This window comes from Erithacus rubecula, assembly GCF_903797595.1.
Source record: "Erithacus rubecula genome assembly, chromosome: 6".
Taxonomy (NCBI): Eukaryota; Metazoa; Chordata; class Aves; order Passeriformes; family Muscicapidae; genus Erithacus; species Erithacus rubecula.
This window is the reverse complement of record NC_136688.1, coordinates 33570463-33589645: the sequence shown is the minus strand read 5'-3', so window position 1 is coordinate 33589645 and position 19183 is coordinate 33570463. Positions and strand designations below refer to the sequence as shown.

Genomic DNA, 19183 nt, shown 5'->3' with positions numbered 1-19183 from the left:
CTTCAAGATTTTTTTCGAAACAATGGGCAAGATACATGGGATTTTCTAGTATAAAGATTAGGAGAAGTCCAGGAATCTGACAGGGTCTGTGTTTTCAGGTCTCGTTAGTCTTTTAAACTGAGACAACAGCCTCTGTTATATTCGTGTAAAGCAACAGGGTCCCTCTAAGATGGGAGATATCTTTGGATAATTTAAGGCAAAGGAAAGAGAGTGGGGATTAAGTTTCAATGTAGTGTGTCATCTAGTCAATAAGTTGTTACTGTATGTGTCAATCATCAAGTTTAAGAAGACACCAGCTCCACCTTCATACTGTAATGGACTCTGCTGATGAGGTTTCCTCTGAGAGCAGCAGCTACCAAGTTAAATCACACAGGGCCATAAGCAGAGGAAACTCCAAACTGTGGATTCACAGGTAGGAATTTGACTTGACCAAAAACTGACCTTGTTTTGCTCATGTACTGTTAGGAAAATGGACAGTGATAAGGTTGGGTCCAAGGTACTGATCAGTCAGATTCCAAGGTTGTGGTTTTGGGTGACTGTATTTTAGTCCAACCTAGCCACTCAGGTACTGGTTTTCACATTAATCAGATAAAGGATACTGTGAAATGTCTGTGTGGAACACTACTTTTTACAAATTAAATGAGATTTGCTGGCTAAGCATAATAAAAATAACTAATGGAAAACAAAACTATTATTTTTAATATTGTCTATAAAGAGTGATGTAGAAAGCAATTATTTCCTTTAAGGAAGCAGAATTCTTTGCTTCTCAGAGCAAAACCATGTCCATTTTCCATAAAAAAAGGCCAGAAGTTTCCCATGAACAAAGACCATCCTATAAAATAAAGGCAAAACAAAAGAGATGGAACCTGTCTTTGTTTCCTTGTGGAGAATGTCTCTGACTTAAGAAAAAGGAAAATAATGGAAAGCTTCTTTGATTGATTTTGCAACTAATAGAGTAGCACAAAAGCATGCTAATTGCTTTAAAATAGAAATGGAGAACTTAATTAAAAACTGGCATAAACATGTTCAGCTTCCATTGAATTAGCAGCAAGTAAAAGCAATGACTCTTCAGACTGTCCTCAACAAAAGTCTGTGCATGGAAAAGCAAAAACCATGAGTTATATGGTGCTCATGTTTCTATATTAAAAGAAAGTGTTACCTTGCACTCTATATTTTTTATTACTCTGTACTATAGATTTCTCAATATGGTAATACTATATATGCTATTGCACTAAACCTAAATTAGACTTGAGTAGATCCAGAATAATTCAGGATTGTTAGGCCAGGGAAGATCACTGAATGAATTGCCCGCTTGAATGAGATTTGGTGTTACTCTCTTTCCATGCGCCTTATAAGTTTTCAAGATAATTTCTTCAAAAGTGGTGGTAATGCTTGCCTTAGAAAATTATTGTGAAATCTGCTTGTAATTGAAAATGCAAAATATATCAAAATGCTCATGACATGAAGATGTTAAGTTTGCTTTAAGGTTGCACTGGAACATTCTCCAGCAGGGGTGAGGAAATGTCTTTCCTTCTGTTGTCAAAAATTTCAAGTACATTCTCAGTAAAAAGCAACCTTTTTTCATAATCATGGCACACAAATCAATACTGCTGTTCTGTACAACATGCCAAAATGAATAGTAGCACCACCAGCTTCCTGTCAGTTGTGTAATTTCTTTAGGGCTATTTTCAAGCTCCAGTGCTCTTCAGTACAGGAAGGTGAATAAGATGTCAATGGGATAGATTTAGAACATTTGGGGTCTGTGTTGTTTATAATATTTGCCAATTCTTGATTAAGCAGATCGACCTGCCCAGGCTTTCAATGTCAGTGCAATTAGATAAGGGTGTGAACAAAGGTGAAGGAGCTGCTCTTTGAGATAATGTATAAGCAGTTGAAAAATGTTTCACCTGAATTTTAGAAGTACGAATGACTGGAGTAGTGTGGAAAGGGCTGGATGAAATGGTATTTGCTGAATCTAAGCAAGACGGATTAGTTCAAAGAAAATGGAAAGGTATGGAAAACAATTGACTCAGTTATTGAGTAGTAAAGTCAACAAGCTACTGTTACAGTATAGCCATATACTGTAGACTCTTCAGCTTTTATAATTAAAAAGGTCATGGCTGTCCCAGCACTTCACTTTGAGTTTAGAAATCCGAGTAACAACTAGTTGCAGCTGGAAGTAGATTTGGGAGCATGGTAAGTAGCATCTTCCCGTGAGTCAGTGTGAAGTCATACCTTAAAAAAAGTATGCAATTTGTGGTGAGGTACAGCCTCATGTCTCTCTGTCAGGGGAGGGTATTAAATTCAGTTCTGGATAAACTTCATCTCTGGCTCATTATTTTGCTCCATTATTCTGCATTTTGGCTACATAGATTCCTGCTGAGTGCTATAAGCAGTTACTGTATTTTATCCTGAAAGGATAACTACTTCTTTAGCTGTGACTTGAGAATTCTTCATTTGGATACTTACTTACTTCACCAGGGAATGCTGGAATGATGATGCTTAACTTTAAGCTTTCAGAGTTAAAGAATTGCAACTAAGCAGCTATTGTGAGGGCAGTCATAATAACAGTAACAGCATGGAGTATTGAGTATTTTTTTCCACATGATAATGTAGCTCCTATAAATTATAGGCTATGTGATTCAACCCTTTAGCATTATGATTGGGCATTCTGTAATCACTGGAAACTACTTAAATAGTAAAGCACATAAAAAGAAAGGTGATTGCCATGAAATACTGTGTTAATTTCACATAAAAGGATGTTTAAACAGACTAAAATGCTGGTATGTGTGAGATCAGTTTATGAATCCAAGTGACTGTGGAAGGAGAAATTCAACAAATCAGGAGGAAGCAAGGGAAGTGCTGGCATAAGCTGGAATCATATGGGGCTGTAATACATGCTTTACACTTTATTACAATTTTCCAATTAGCTGACTGCTGGAAAACACCCTGGTTTAGTGTGGTAGCAGCACAGTTTGTTGCTGCTGCTGGGTGTTAGAATGCAGGGAGAATTACGCCATATTGAGAGTGTTATGGACAAACAGAGCAGAACCACCCATGTAACCTTTTAATAATTAAAATTTTCTGCTTTTCTAAAATGCTTTCCAAGTGTTGCAGCAGGTTCAGGACCCTGTTCGTGCCTTGTGTGCTGAAAAAGTGTTAATGTTTTACATACTGTATATGGAAAATCTTAATTAAAAAAAATACTGTGAAAATGATATTGGTATTTTTCCTTCTCAGTCCCCACAAGGGTCTGTAAGGCATCTCTTTATGAATGGCTGAAGGATGATAAATATATTGTGTAAATTAAAGAAAAACAAATCCTTTTAGCCACTGTTTATATCTCTGGAATTTGCAAAGACTGAATCTTTGTGAGTCAGCCAAATACTTCTCAGTCTTCCTCTTTCACACTATGGTGTTTGATTCTCTGCTGCTTTCTGTTTCTCATCTCTAGTATAACCCTGAGACACGGCCCAAGGACAGGAAAAACCTCAGGTTGTTTAGATTACCATGTTTCTGCAAAACCTTATGCTGATTTACTCCCTATAAACATCTGGCTCTGAAATGACTAATAACTGCTGCTGTCTGGAGACAGAAATTAAAACAGAGCATAGGGTTTTGTTTGCATAATAAAATACTAGAGGAGAGAAAATACCAATGTGATATGCTTAGAATTTTTTTCTTTAGGTGACAACAGGTACAGAAACTCTTGATTCAGCTGAATCACATCCACTATATGTCTAAAGTGGTGTATAAGGCAGTTAGAAACTCATCTTGTTTTGTACAGTTATCATCCTTGAGCATTAACTAATACAGGAAGTATGTACCTGTGTTTGCTAGAAAGGTCCAAGTGATATCCATGCTGATAATGCTAATAGTGCACAGCCAGTTATGCATTATATATACAAAGATTCCTCCTGCTCATGTTAAAATATGCCTTATTACAATGACACAAGCCATCACAATCTTAGAAGCTACGATTTCAGTTCATCGGACAGCATAATTTTATATTAAATACTACTGCAAAAAATTGTATATTAGGTTAGAATAAAATGTCAAAATTGGTAAGGATAGGTATAGCCATGCATACAGTATTTTATACTCCATTATTTTGTTCACTTATGTTGTCATCATGCTGTCATTTACAGCACTCTCTTTGGCAGTTTTTAGGGAGAGGTTTGATTCAATGTGAATTGGATAAATTTTGAATTGAATTGAATTTTGGAATAATTTTAGAATTGTGACCATACTTAAACATAACGTATCAACACCATCACAAAGTCTGATTCTAGCTCAGTAAAAGCCATCATGTAGGAAAACTTAGCATTTAGGTTCCTTTTTCCATCCTTATTCATAAAAATTTATACCTGGTAAGGTTCTAAAATGATCTTGCTTGAAACTTCATTATGGTAAAAAGAAGTACTCATATACATGTAAAGGAATGATAAAAAAAATTCCAATACTTTCATATATGATAAGTATGCAATTCCATGTCTGGAGTTGTACTGAATATATATTTCTTAAGTACTGGATTTATACAAAATCAAACCTGTAAGTCTCCAGTTTTATTTATGTATTCACTTAATCATTAAAATATATTCTAACAAGGAACATGTGAAAATTATATATGTAATATTTTAAAGATGTTTTAAGTCATGTTCAATTGTAAACTTGACCTGACAAATATATACAGAAACAACTAGATACATGATTGAACATTTCTTTTCTTCAGCCACTGATGTTTATTGGCTCATAATATATTTTTTGTAATCTACCCATCACATAGAGTTACCACCCTCACCAAAAAGAAATATTTTAGAGGCAAGTATTAAAAAATAACAGTGCTAATATTAGAAGAATTTCAAATTTCATTGATTTAACTTGTTTGTTTTTCCTATGGTTTTCTTGCATAAGGGTGTAAGAGCAATGCCGAGTTTCTATATGCATTATCACATGATTACCAGAAATTCCTGTTCATATGTTTCTTCTCTTGCACTGTTCTCTTACTGACATCTGTAAGAGACTACTTGTCAAATTGTGCTATAAACTGTGTAAGCAGACATAGGATAAAAGAGAAAAGCCATGGAACTTCCAACAGGATGACAGAAAAAAGCTTTTGTCCCTAACTCAAACCCGAGGATGCCAAGCTGAGTGGTGTGTTTGATACACCTGAGGAATGGGATGGCATCAGGAAGGACCTGGACAAGCTTTAGAATTATGTCCATGGGAATCTCATAGGTTTTAACCAGACCAAGTGCTGGTGCTACACCTGGGTGAGGACAACCCCTGGTATCAGCCCAGGCTGGGGATGGACAGATCAGAGCAGCCCTGCCCAGGAGGACTTGGGGGTGCTGCTGGCTGAGAGGCTGGACATGACCCAGCCATGGGCACTGCCAGCCCAGAGAGCCAAGAGTGCCCTGGGCTGCATCCAGAGCAGCGTGGGCAGTAGGGACACAGGTACAGGCTGCCCAGAAAATTGGTAGATATCTCGCCCAGGAAACATTCAAGGTCAGGTTTGACTGGACACTGAGCAACCCAATTCAGTTGATGTCCCTGCTTGCTGCAGTAGGGCTGGACCATGTGATCTTTAAAGGTCTCTTCTAAGCCAAGCTGCTATCTGATTTTATTATTATACTATGTTCTGTGTTTCTGGTAGATTCCATTAGTCAGGACAGCCTCAGGAGAATGACGTGAGACACCTTTTACTGGTTGTCTTCCCTGTCATACAGGAATCACTTAATTCTTCCTGGAGAAGATTAAGATGCGTTGGGATGTTTTCTTGAGGACAATATGTGTGAGTGCATCTTTTCCACAGAACTCACTCCCTTAACAGAAGTGAGGCTTACATCTCTATATTTTCAAGAATGTAGTAACTTTACAGACTCTGCAAATCACAATATGGAAACACTATCATTTCAATAAGATGTCAGTTTAGGTATAGCAGAAACAGACAATCCTCTTCTTACAAACACACAGAAATTTCCGTATTTAATTGAAAATTCTGTTTCAATATATCACAGAGCTATATAACTTTTTTTTTTTTTTTCAGAAGTATCTTTCCAATTTAGAATGCATAATGCTTGTAAGTTGTATTCAGTGAAAATGAAAAGCTTTACGTCTCTGAGACTCATTTCTATGTAAATGAACTAACAAGCATGTGCACAGCAAAGCAGTGGCTATAAAAAGTAAAATGGAGTTTAGTTTACCAATATTTTGCAAGTGTTTTAACAGCTTGCACAATTAAGTTTGGAACTATGGTGAATTGGATTTGTATGTGTATTTTTATCTGTTTGATTGACAAAATTTTTCCTTTGTTTAACTCTAATTACCTTTTTGAATCACTTTCAAGTGGGAGATTTGCATGTACTAGGCATCATGTATCATTGCCATCCTGTATTGCATGAGGATATATCCATATGTCCAGTTGCTTGGCTGTCAGGAGCTGCGGAACAGAAAGGGAATATATGACACAATCAAAATCCAAACTACTGTCCAAGAATCTAAGTCTGGAAGAAATCTCAATTCTCAGCTGTCTTAATTTTGAGGGAAAATTCTTAGATATGAAGTGATATAACTTCTGTCAGACTGAGGATAAGACTGAAACAATTTTACATGCTTCTGTGAGTGTAATCCTCTAGATTATGAGCTAATATCAAGCACAGATATTAGAATCTTTAAATAATTTTTTTCATCCCTCTATGGTAAACATACTGAGAATATGAGAGTTCCATCACAGCTCGAAAGGATTTAGGTTATGTAGCACCTAAAGATGGTTTCCTCATAATTAAATGCAGATGCTTATGTATGATAGAATCAGAATCATCCAGACTCTTTGTTATTGAACAGAAAAGAAGAACATCTCATCCTGTGTATAGACTTCTGAAGTAAACTGGAAAACAGTTTTCTAAACTTTTCTACTTTGGTCTTGAAACAGCGAGAGACTAGCTTGGATGAGACACGTGTACAGCAGATATCTGAAGTCCAGTGAGGTTAATCCACACTTATTTCTACATTTCATGGAGGCTTAGGTATAAGAAATACTCTGCTGCTTATACTGGCACAATACTAACTTTGTGCCAAAAGTGGAATTTATAGAGAGAATATAACTTTAGAGTCAAGTAATATTAGGCACCTCTGTGCTCACATGGGTAATTAGGTGTTTGCTTGCCACATAAGCAAGCAGCAGTTCTTCATTGCAGTCATTTTAATCCATTCCATGATTTGCTGTAGGCAATAAAGACCTCTTCCAGGTACAATTCTGAATCTTTTGTGAAGTTTTTATTGTGTTTTTATCATCTCATCATTAATACTAAGAAAGAACAATTTTCTTATGGTAAGTATTACTATTGCTCTGTTAGTAAGACAAAAAAGTTGAACAGGTTAAGAATTAGCTGACTGATATAAAAAAATGGTATCTTTCCAAATGTAAACTAAATGTGCTTCTATAGGAAACTCAATGATAACTTCTTTGACTGATTTAAGGATTAACTTAATGGCAAGTACTGAATTGAAACAAACATAGCATAAAAAATTAAATGAAAAACATAATGGACTAAAATAATTAGAAAAAATATTTAACAAAAGAATCCAAAATTATATACTTAACCATAGGAAATATAAGCTACATATGCTGTAGGCTGAAAGTGGCTCAGAAAGTGTTCCAATTCATAATGGGTAGATTATGAATGGGTAGATGAGCTATTCAACAATAGCTCTCAAAATAAGGCCGAAACAAAAAGCAATAATATAATAGACCCTAGTGAGTAGGGATAGGAACATTTATCCCTGTAGATGGGTAAGATTGTATAAAAATATTTTATATAGTACTAGTGTTTGCCTTTTAAAGTGGACATCAGTAGAAATACAAAGAATTAAAAAAAATATTTTGCAGCAAGAAATAAAAAGAGATTATTCTGTATAGATTATAGAAGAATTTTGAGAGTTGGCATGATTACACTGTATAAGTGTGGAGGCAAAAAGATGAATTCCATGAAGCTAATTAAAGATACCTAATACAAGGGATAAGAATGTGCTCCTGAGAGAAACACATCTACATTTCTATGCTGGCAAGATTCCCTTCACATGTGTTGTGTCACTAATCTATCACAAAAGCTGAGACAAAAAACCTTTAGAGTTGTGTAAGGCACTGGAGAAGGTTGCAATTGAAAAATGACATCTTTTAAAACTCATAGGCCTTTTGAAGGGAATTTCATGGCTTGCAACCCTGACTTTGAGCTACAAAAGGAGATCTTTAGTCAAAAAAGTTACTCCTGATACTGAATTCCGCAGTCCCATCTTTTGGGGACAGGAAGAGAGTGTATAAGGCCTAGGGACGAGTTTGCTATTCAGAATGCCATCACCTAAAAACTTGTCTAGTCAGTTTTTACAAGTACCAGCTGGAGCCCTTTTATCTATGGTAATTGGATGTTGTGGTATGAAGTGGGAGGGAAAGAGATTAGCCTGATGTCAGTAGGACAGATGGAAGAGTCTTGTTGTATTGACAGCAAATGGAAAGTCTGGGAGGGTGCAGTGAGCAAGGAGATTTTGTGTTTTGCAGAAGGCTTATGCATTTTCAAAGCTTGAAACGAAACAAAATGCTTGGCAAGGATACTTGCCATGATGAAGCTTGGCAAATATGATTCAAAGTTAAAGTGAAACTACAGAGTTGGTGTGATGCATTTGGTGCTGGGTGACTGTTTCTTTCCAGCTACAGGATCAAAGTCCTTGCTCCAGTATGTGTGGTACAAGTACTGCATTGCTTTTGGGAGGAACTGACTCTTCAGGAATCTGTGTCCCACTTGGAAAATAAAAAAATTAAAAATCAGAGTTTGTTGATGGTGGGGCTTAGTTCAGGAAGGAAGAGATAATGGTATTTTTCAGATTTATCTCCTGTGTGACTTTTAAATTTTTCCTGAATTAAGGCTGAAGTCCTCGCTCTAACATATATATAAATGATTCAATGACCATTATGTTTGTCATGAAAGAAAATAGCATGATATCTTTAACTGAAAAATTGATCCCAGTTCCAGGGAGAACATCTTGGACCAATTGTTAGCAGCATAGAATTCTTTAGTTAATTCATGTCGGTCCAGTGGCATATATGTAATAAATACATGTAAATAAGCACATTGAACACTTTAGTATTTTCTTTAAAATAATTCCACAATAGAACTTGTCATAATTTTAATTACATAGGACATTATATATAAATAGCAGAAAAGTGTGTAAGAAATGTGTGAACATTTGCTGGGTAGATAAGTATGTAAGTAGAAAATATCGAAGCCCATATAAATTCTGTTTCTTATTTGAAAAAGTAGCTGGTGTATTTATTATTGAATCTGTCACTAAATGATCTTTAAAGATTTAACATGAATAAATATTTTACTAGAGCTCCTGGGATATATTAGTGACTAAATTGATGAAAAAAATTCCATAAAGGACTTACTAAAAACATCTAAAACTACATATTGTTTCAGGGGTGGTAAATACCAATTCTAATTGCTCTTTATGGTATTTTCAAACATAGATTAAAAGCAAACAAATATATTTCATGCTGATAAAGCTTCAAAGCAATTTGTAGTTTATGTTAAAATGGGAAATCTTTAACTTTTATAATTAATCTTTTGTGCTTCCATTTTGGAATCATACCTGAGTAGAAAGTGTGTTGAGCCCTTTACCTGAAATTTAATCTACATGCAATGCGGAATTTTTTATTAAATATTTACCTTTACTTAAAGAGATGCAAGAAAATACTTTGAAAATATGTTTTCTACTTTATTTCAAATTCTATGGAAAACAGGAAAATTAGGTTGAAAGATGTAATACTGAAAACAACCCAAACCCTACTGAAACCCAAAGAATAATAATAAAAGTTTCTTCTACTGCTTCATCTACAGAATAAAGTTAGAAAAATGATTACAAGGAAAAATAGATTAATAGATAGTATTCCAAAGTAAATATAGGCCTTAAATCTGAAGAGCAGTTTACCTTTAAGATAAACACTATTTCATATCATTGTAAAACATATTTTGCAAACTTTGAAAGTAATTTTAGAGTAGGGTTTTGATACTTTGATATATCAAGCAATTCAATGAAGAGAGACCCAGTAAATTTTGCTCTTGGTCAATAAAATTTGGATTTTATTTTGAGTTCTGAGAGCCATTGTTTAGAAGATACATTCAAGACATGAGTAAGCACTTGAAACTTGACTGTGGGGTTGTCAGTAGTTTTATTTTACCTTAAAAGTTGTTTTCCAGAATAGCTGCGATCACATTTCCTAATTTCTGTCCTTTATCTGCAGCAACTTAATCTGTACAACCAAAAGTTACAGCTAAAGCATATTTGTCTACTTGCACAGGTGCTGAACAGTGTCCATTCTGCTGCTAGTCACATGAAGGACATTTGCATTTTGATTTGTCCCTTATGAATCATGTGGAAAAACCTGCTCAATTTAAATATTGACTGAATTCTGTTGTTATGGTAAGTCATGATAAAATATAAGTTTCCCTTTCTTTGGTACTAATAATTTACTTTTGGTGGTTAGTTTTGAGCTGGATCAGTTTCCTCAAAGAATTCACTCCCTAGTCTCAAAAATGTGAATATTAGCAGAGTGGAGAGAGTGAAAGCAAAGAGGCTGAGAGTAATGAAGGATAATTGTATCACAGAGTGTTGGATATTGGTGACATTAAGCTGAGATGGAATTACATGCTTTATTTCCTGTACTTAATAGAACTCATCTCTGATTCCATGTCAACACCCAGCATGTGAGGGCAGCTTGCCTTTTGCAAAGTGTAGATTAAACATGACAATGACTTTTAGATTAGGTGTTTTGTCATAAAGTTCTTATTCCTCATGTTAGGAAAACAAATATTTACAACAGCATAAGCAGTTTTTCAGCCCCCTACAGGACGTTACTTCTTTATTTTCCTTTATTTCTCATGAGACTGCACATTTTTGAGTAGAACAGAATTCACTTCAGTGAAATACTTCGTCTTGGAAAATTGAATATTTCACATCTCATAAATTACTTTTCTGTTCCAAAATGATTATATAATTATTTCTTCAAAAAGAATGAATGCAGTAGGCTCTTGGAAATGGGACCAAGTATAGATGATAATTCTCAGATCTTGATATAGCCAGATAAAGAGTGATTAAGAAAGTTCCTCTGCTCTCTCTGCTTCTTCATGATTAGAGAAATGATCTGTACATTGATAGGACATTATTCTAATAATTTTTACTTTGGACAGCCGAAATAGGTAATGGGATTTTAAATTTTCTACTTTCTATCAGAGTGAATGAGTAGTATGTTATTATTACAACATCACATAATTTTGCAAAGCTAATAATATGAGCAAATTAATTCAGTAGAATAAAGTGTGCAAGACCTTGCTTTTCTGTTTCATAGGATTATACAGTACCAAAGTATAATGTATAATTAGATCAGAGCTTTTCAAGCAGTAAAAAACACATTTGTCCATTGATCCTGAGACTTGTTCAGTTGGTTAGATCTGGGTGATAATAACACCAGGGTTGTGGTTCAACACCAGTACTAACCTTCCATTTAGGAATTGGACATGATCTTTGGGGGTCCTTTGCAACACAGAGTAATTTTTGATTCTGTAATTTATTCTGTGATTCTGTGATTTCAGGATAAATTAAACTTCCCCAGAAGTATCTCAGTTTTATGGCCTTATTTTACAATACTGCATATATATATATATTAAAATAGAGACTGTGCTGGAACCGTTTAGCTTTCATAGAAGGAATGCATAAAAGTCCTTTTGTTTATTTTGCTTGACCTTACAACAGATGACCATCTGGATAACTACTGTGCATGGTAACAAAAAAGTTGTTAACCCCTAAAATAAATAAATAAATGTAATTAAAATGAATATCTGCCAAGAGTGTGTAATCATAGGTCTTAGAGTCAAATCTACAAATACAGGTCAAATATTGACTGTCAAGAAGCTTATCTTGCATAATTGTCTTGTGCTAGGAGGGAGAACACCCCCTCAGCTTGATGTTCCCCACTCACTTTATACTCAGTACAATTTATGATCAGTTTTATCTAACTTTTGCCTGACTGAAGGGATGGGATGGATTCTTTTCTGTCAATACTGTATTATGGACAGATGATATAAACAGTAATTCAGCTTCTGGTCTCACTTTGCTCATCAAGACAGCTCAATTCTCATGATTTCAGTTGGAATTGCAAGTCCCTGAAACCATTGAAAACCAGGCCATAATCCATATGAACCTTCTCTGCTTTTCTGAAAATATAAAACAAGTTAAAATCAATTGGTTGGTTCAGGGACAAGCTGAAGCTCTATAAATCTCCAGTACTGCAGCTGAAGAACCAGATGGACTTGATGATCTCAAAGGTCTTTTCCAATCTAGGTGATTCTGTGAGTCTGTGAAGTGCTGTAAAATGGAAAAATGCATTAAAGTGCATTTTTGCGATCCAGTTTTTCCTGTTCATTCTTTTCTGGAAATGGAAATTAGCAATTGGAAATAGCAATTGCTGTCCTCTTTGAGTACTGTTTTTTCCTGCATTTTTTTTTTGCATTTGAGTTGGAAAATGCAGTTTTTCAGTAAAAAACCTAGTTGTTCCCTCATATTTAATAGAGTAATCTATAAAAAATAAACTTGTCTTTATTTTACTTTCACTGTCTAATAATCACAGAATACCTGGTTGGAAGAAGTCTCAGGGATCCTTTGTTCTAGCGTTTCTCCCCTGTCTAGGCAAAACAGTCCACCACCTTATCTGGCTGAATCTTAGAAGTGTCCACTGTCAAGGAACTCATCACCCCCTTGGGAGATTTTTCCAATGTCTAAGTGTTGTCTTTGTGAAAATTTTCCCTCTTGTGGCCAAGAAGAATCTCTCCAGGAGTAACTCTCAGGGCTGCCTCTCAGGCCATCAAGTGTCCCTTAACAGAGGGACCCCCCTAAGACATTAAATACCAGTTGCCATGAAAACTTGTTCCTACTTCTTCAATGGCAGGGAGCCTACAGATAGCTTTGTGACAACAGAGTGAAGCTTTTGAAAGGTATTTGTTTTCACTGAATGGGACCTCTGAATTTTCTAAAAATTGGTTTCCTTAATGAAATCTTAACTTGGTCCAAACCAATACCAAATGAGGTAACCAGTGTATCTGGTCACCTTAAGACTGGGGGAAGATCAGAACATTCAAGCTTTAGCTAGGTATTTGATCTTAGTGGTTATATTGCTTGTATTGTTGATAAAAGAGTAAAGGCTTTAGACTGCACTAAACTAGGCTTTCTCTTCCCTTAACTGTTACAATGTGTTCAATATTAATTAAAGTAATTTTTATGTCATATTTAAATTTTTTCTCATGTGAAAGCTGTTTTGAAAATGAGCAGTCAAACCAAGCTGTTAGAAACAAACCTGCGTTTTCTAGCAAATTCATGAGTAGATTTTGTGATAATCTTACTGCCTGAAAACCAAATTCTTTTGGTTGACAAGTTTGAAGTTATTCCTGATATTTCTCCTGACAATACCTCAGATGGTAACTTCTGACTCCATACATTTTATCATTTGGATACTTGTCATGCATAACTGGAGGGTGGTGGTAAAAAACCCCAACAGTTTTAATCAAGGTAGGATTATAATTTTCTGCAACACCTGTTCCAACCAGATGCTTCTGACGAATGTGATTCTCTGAGTTCTCACAAATTGCACAATGAAATATTTCTGAATTGAATGGCCAAAGCATTGTAGTTTTTCCAGAACAAGTGCTGAATAACAAAACTGAAATTTTTGAAATATGCACTCAGGCTGCTGCAGAAAAATAAGAGGAAAATCTTGATAATGAAAAATAAAGCACTCATTTTGGAAGTCTGAAAATTGTTTGCTTTATAACACTAGAACAGCTATTTTCAACACTGAGGATTCTCTAGAGAAAGGATTATCATTATAACTGAGTTCTGATACTACCTGATTCTTTTTAGTGATTTTTAATTCTTTCTTCCTGCAACTTTCTTCCTGGAGGTATGACTTCCATTATTTTTGTATCTCCATAAATAAAGGCTGTCTATCTGGAAAGCAGCAACAGCATATCTGGCAAAAGTAAGCATGAAAAGCAGCAGACAATGGAGAGAGCAGGGTTAGGGTAGATTCTTCTAAAATCTTAGATTTGTGTGAAAAAATAAAAATAATTTTTTTTTTTTGTTTTTGTTTATTTTGGTTTTTTTTTGTTTTGTGCCCCCTGTGTCGTTCTAGATAAAATACTCCCTCCTAATTTTTTTTCCTCTCATAGGTCCCCAGGTTTCACTTTTCATTTGAGAGACACACTAAAACACCATAGTAGGTTTACCAAATTGTCAAGTGCTGCAAAAAAATAGTTACAGAGATTGGTTATTTGCTTCAGATACTGGAAATTTCAGGCGCTTAGATCTAGTGATTTGAAGTCCCAACAAAAGCTCCAGTGTTATTTCTTTATACAGAGGGGATCTAGGAGAATCATCTTCATCCCTTGCCCAAAAAACTAAACCAGACTGGCCTGAACTCCCCTGTAGATTTGTAAATTTGCACATGAAGTTGTGGAAGAACCAAGGCAAACTGTAGTACATCTGTATGTGGTATGTGGTCAATACTACAGAAACCCAGTTTATACAGACTAAATTTCATATCTGATTAAAAGTTCCTTTATAACTTTTCAGCCCCTATTATAAACATAAATGTGCAAAATCTGCGCAAACTATCTTCTTTTTTGAACTTTTGCAATCTTTGCATTCTAATTGCTTGAGTTTTACTAGAAACAACCAGACAACAGAAAACAGCTTGATGCATTCAATCCTTCTGATCCTTCCTTAGATCAAATATTGAAGATTATTTAGAAAAGAGAACTGCAACTCTGTGCAACTCTGTGTATCAAACTTTATTTAGAATAAGTTATAGGTTTCTAGTTTCTGCTGTTCTAATTTAATTTTATAATTTTTATTTTGAAACATTTGGAATTAGCGTGTTTAAAAAACATAAATATCATTCTGGAAACAACAAAAAGTGAAGCACGAGTTATCAGGTGACAGGATAGAGATTACTGATATTTTGGAAATCTCAGGGTAAATATTCTAGCCTCTGGTACCTGTTATACAGAGGATGACACTGTGCAGTCTGAATAAAAGCAGGGATTTTAAAAGAGGAGGCTAGATTCAATCTTATGTAAATCAGATGGAGGTAGCACAGGGTGCTGAGTCAAGTGACTGCAGCAAATGAATATTGTGGACACCTTTCAATAGATCATGATGATAAATGTTTTCATTTACCAATACACTTGTAATTTGCCTGGTAGTACTTTTGCCAAATGTAAAGATGTCTGAAATTAGTGGGATATTAATACCATCCTCTGGGGCTAGTAATGGTAGAAAGATCTCAGGCACTGTATTGAAATTCTGAGCAGTGGCACTTCTGATGCAGGAGTCGCTTAGTCGTAACGAGAAATTGCAGCAGGGAGGAATGAAATGAAGTAAACACACAGCTAGTACCTGATGCTCTGAGCAAATACAGTGTGTAACCAGGAGCTTGGCTCTGCAGTGGCACAGCTCAGGAGGCAGGGAAAGCATGGCTGAGCTTTCTGTAGGAAGCTGGAGCGCAGCGCTTTGTTACTCTTGTCACAATCTACTCAGGTGAAGCGAGCTGAGAGGAGCAGGTGCAGCAGGGTGATGGGCCAAGCAACGAGGCTGTGCCTTGAATACATCATGAGGCACTGAGCAGCTGCCTTTGAGAAACAGCCCTTTCAACAGAAACCCTGAAAGCATTTCTTTCAGAGGCTGCACTGCACAGCTGCCCTTGCTCCCATTTTCTGCAGCACAATCAAGAACACATCTTACTATTGACAGTAGAAATGCCTAAAAACTATAAAAATAGCTACTATAAATATATAGATATATAGAGTCACTGTAAACCCTGTCAGTGTATTAGTGTAGATTGTATCTATCCATCTACCATAAAAGGTTTTTTTTCTCAGATTTTTAAATTTACCGGAGGAATATTTGAATGATCAGTAATGTCCTAGTTTCCCACAGTTTATGCAAGTTTCTTACTTTACAAAATTAGTAAACAGTGAGACCAGATTGTGAATCCTTTCACTGAGAATAATTTTCTTACTGGGGTCTGTCTCTGTTCAGGGAAATCCTGCTGGGCATACTTAAGCCCCACTGACTCCAAACTCAGCACTTACTCAAATGTTTTCTCAGGCAGGAGCCAACACTGGCTCTAACACGACATCTAATTGCTTACTAGTACGAAAAATAGTTCACAATCCATCTGAAGTTTTGCACTTCTTACAGCAAGGCTTAGAGAGCTTGCAAGATCAAGCCCCTTTAGCTATACCATTCTCCTCAGGTCTCTGTTCCTCACAGAGATCAAGGAATCCTGCTTTAAAGAGGCTTTGAAAGGTACAGCTGCAGTGACATATCTCCTGATATGAAGATATGTTTTCCTACCCAATCTCTTATTACTGTGAAAATTGAAAATACAATACACATTTTCTCCCCAGCATAGGAAGGTATGATTTTATTGGTTTAAGCCCACTGAAAGTGAAATGTTTCATATGAAGGTAGCAATTTATGTGATTTAATAGTTCTGACTTCATGGTTAATAATGGGTTTTGGTTTGTAGCTCTGCCTTTTATAAATGAGAGACAGATTCTCTTTTTTTCTTCTTTTTTTTTTTTAACAGATGAAAATTATTCTCAATGTTATACAAAGTAATTTTGGGGAGCAAAATTTTCTTTATATTTTCTTTACTCGTCTCATTTTGTAAATTAATATGAAGTTAACAAAGATGTTCACAAATTCCCATTTCTAATTATACAGTTACTAGAATCATTAATTTCCTGTGAGACTAATGAGCTAACAATGCATTGAATTTTCTTCCATTAAATATTTGTGTTGGTGTTTCTGTAGTCTGAGTAAATTCTATTGGCATCTGTACAAAACAGACTTGCTCCAAAGTATAAATTATATAGGGCTTTGTTTTGTTTCAAGAACTGCTTCAATTTTTTTCTTGTTGCTGTTAAGCCTGTCTGATTTATAGAAGATTAATGAAATTTAATAGTTTAGTTTTAATATACTCTGCCTTCTTTTATCATTGTTATAGCCTGGGAATGTCTATTCAGTGAAGGATTACTGTATGTTTTCTTTTTATTGATCTGAAATAGTTAAGGATATCTTTTATGGCACTATTAGGAATTGGAAAGATCAGGCTGGTATGTGCAATGGGCCAGGTGAAAATTCAGTTTACCTACAAAGCAAAAGATTTCTATTTGATAATATGAAATACTGTTGTTTTTGAAGCATATCAAAAAGCTTTAGAATAGCTGTGCAACTGTTTGACTGAAAGACTAACAGAGCTAGGATTTCCACTAATCCCCTTGGTCTGAATGACAGGTTTTGCACACATTTAAGTGACACAGAAACAGATCACAAAGTATGAATGGCTCGTGGCACCTTCTCTTCATACTTGGTTTATCTGTTGGCAAGCTCAGCCAGGGAGGTGTTTCACAGAAGGGCTGACGTGACTGAAAATGTGACTTTTCCCAACATTAATGGTTTGCCAATTAAAATACTGTCTCCCTACATATTTTAATATTTTTATATACTTTCATTATCACAGCTACAAAGCCTTTATGTGTTTAGGTATGTGTGAATTCCCTTTGATTTCTATAAGGAAATTATCAAATTAGAGCAGAAAGTACTTTTGAAAATTCCTCATTGTTTTGTAACCTGACTTCTTGTGAAAACTATGCAAAGACAAACCCACTTTTTCTATGGAGTCCTTTCCTTTTGAATTTAATGAAGGATTTTCTACATTTTTAGAGGGGTGATTATAGAGTCAAAGGTAATGATGTTCTTATAATTTTTGGTAGTATGTGGCCAAGCAAATTAGGCAGACCATGTCAGCTTCCTGTCTGAAGACAATTTTTCAGACACCTTAGCAAAAAGTAGCACAGACACAATGAAAAAGGTTTCAATCAGACCTAGCCCCTTGAATAGAAAATTCAATCAAAGTCAAGTTACTAATGCATGTAAAATATTGTTTCATTTGTGCCAGAGTTGATGATCAGTTTGATTTGCTTTTTCAAGGGGATAGATTATACAAGGGTAATTTTTAGAAATATTTTCTCTTCAGAACTATAGCAGAATTCATAGCAACACAGGACCTACTGAAAGAGCAGAAGAAAAAATAAGACAGCAAATAAGTACAAATGACAGTACCTTTGCAAATATGTCCTCACTGTTTGTGAATTCAGAACATATCCAAATTCTGACTATTTGTTGATTTTATTCAATTTTGCATAGGTTTAAAATGGCATTAAACTGACTAATTATCTTTAATCAGTACTCTAGCTTTAGTTCTGTCATTTGCCATGTAAATATCATTAATCTTGTCATCAACCTAACAACTTTTTTCTTCAGCTACAGAAGGTTACAACTTCAGTTGAAATTGATTCTAATCTTGATTCAAAAGTCTAATATTTCATATGTATAGAATAGATGTTAGACAAAAAAAAGATTTCTAGCCTTTGGCTTTTACTATACACCACTTTGGCATTTTGATTTAAGAATCCTAAAACTAATGCTTTTCTTAAATTTCTTGAAAGATGTATCACTAAAAAGATGCTTGACTTGATGGTTCAGGTCCATGCAAACAGCTATAATAACACTGTTTTCATTTAAATGTACAGTGAAGAAGAAAGTAATCCTCCTTACATCTTTTCAGATGTCAACAGTGACAACTTGGCCACCACATGGGAAAATGAAAATACAAGGTTCTCACTTTAGTCTGACTGGAGATGCTTTATTATCAGATGCCCAAGAAAGCACTATGGGTGAATTCCCATAAATTTTGATAAGAAAATGGTGGCAGGAAAAAGATCTGTGTTAGTCCTACTGTATACAATACATTTCAGCAGTCATTGTATTAATCTATGGCAGGTCACTTTCCTGTCAGATTTGCTTGATTTTACAGAAGAAGTAGTTACAGTATTTGAAGAAAGGAAAGACTAAATTAAGTTGTTGCTCCAGCTTGGTCAAAGTACTAAGTAGATTAAATTACATTGCCATATATAGTATTAAACTGACATTAGATTTAGATTTAGGCCAAGGGAAATAGGAGCTTGAAGTGAAATGCCAAATAAATAAATATATTATTCTCATTTTA

The 19183-nt window shown here is 35.2% G+C and overlaps 1 long non-coding RNA gene across 2 annotated transcripts in view; it reads left to right on the top strand.

The window, feature by feature from the left end:
* Window positions 1-256: 256 nt before the first annotated feature.
* LOC306803859 overlaps window positions 257-19183 on the top strand; it is a 48843-nt gene continuing 29916 nt past the window's right edge. For both annotated transcript variants that reach the window (XR_013774726.1, XR_013774727.1), the window contains exon 1: window positions 257-412. This is a non-coding gene — a long non-coding RNA (uncharacterized lncRNA). The remainder of the gene's footprint in view (window positions 413-19183) is intronic.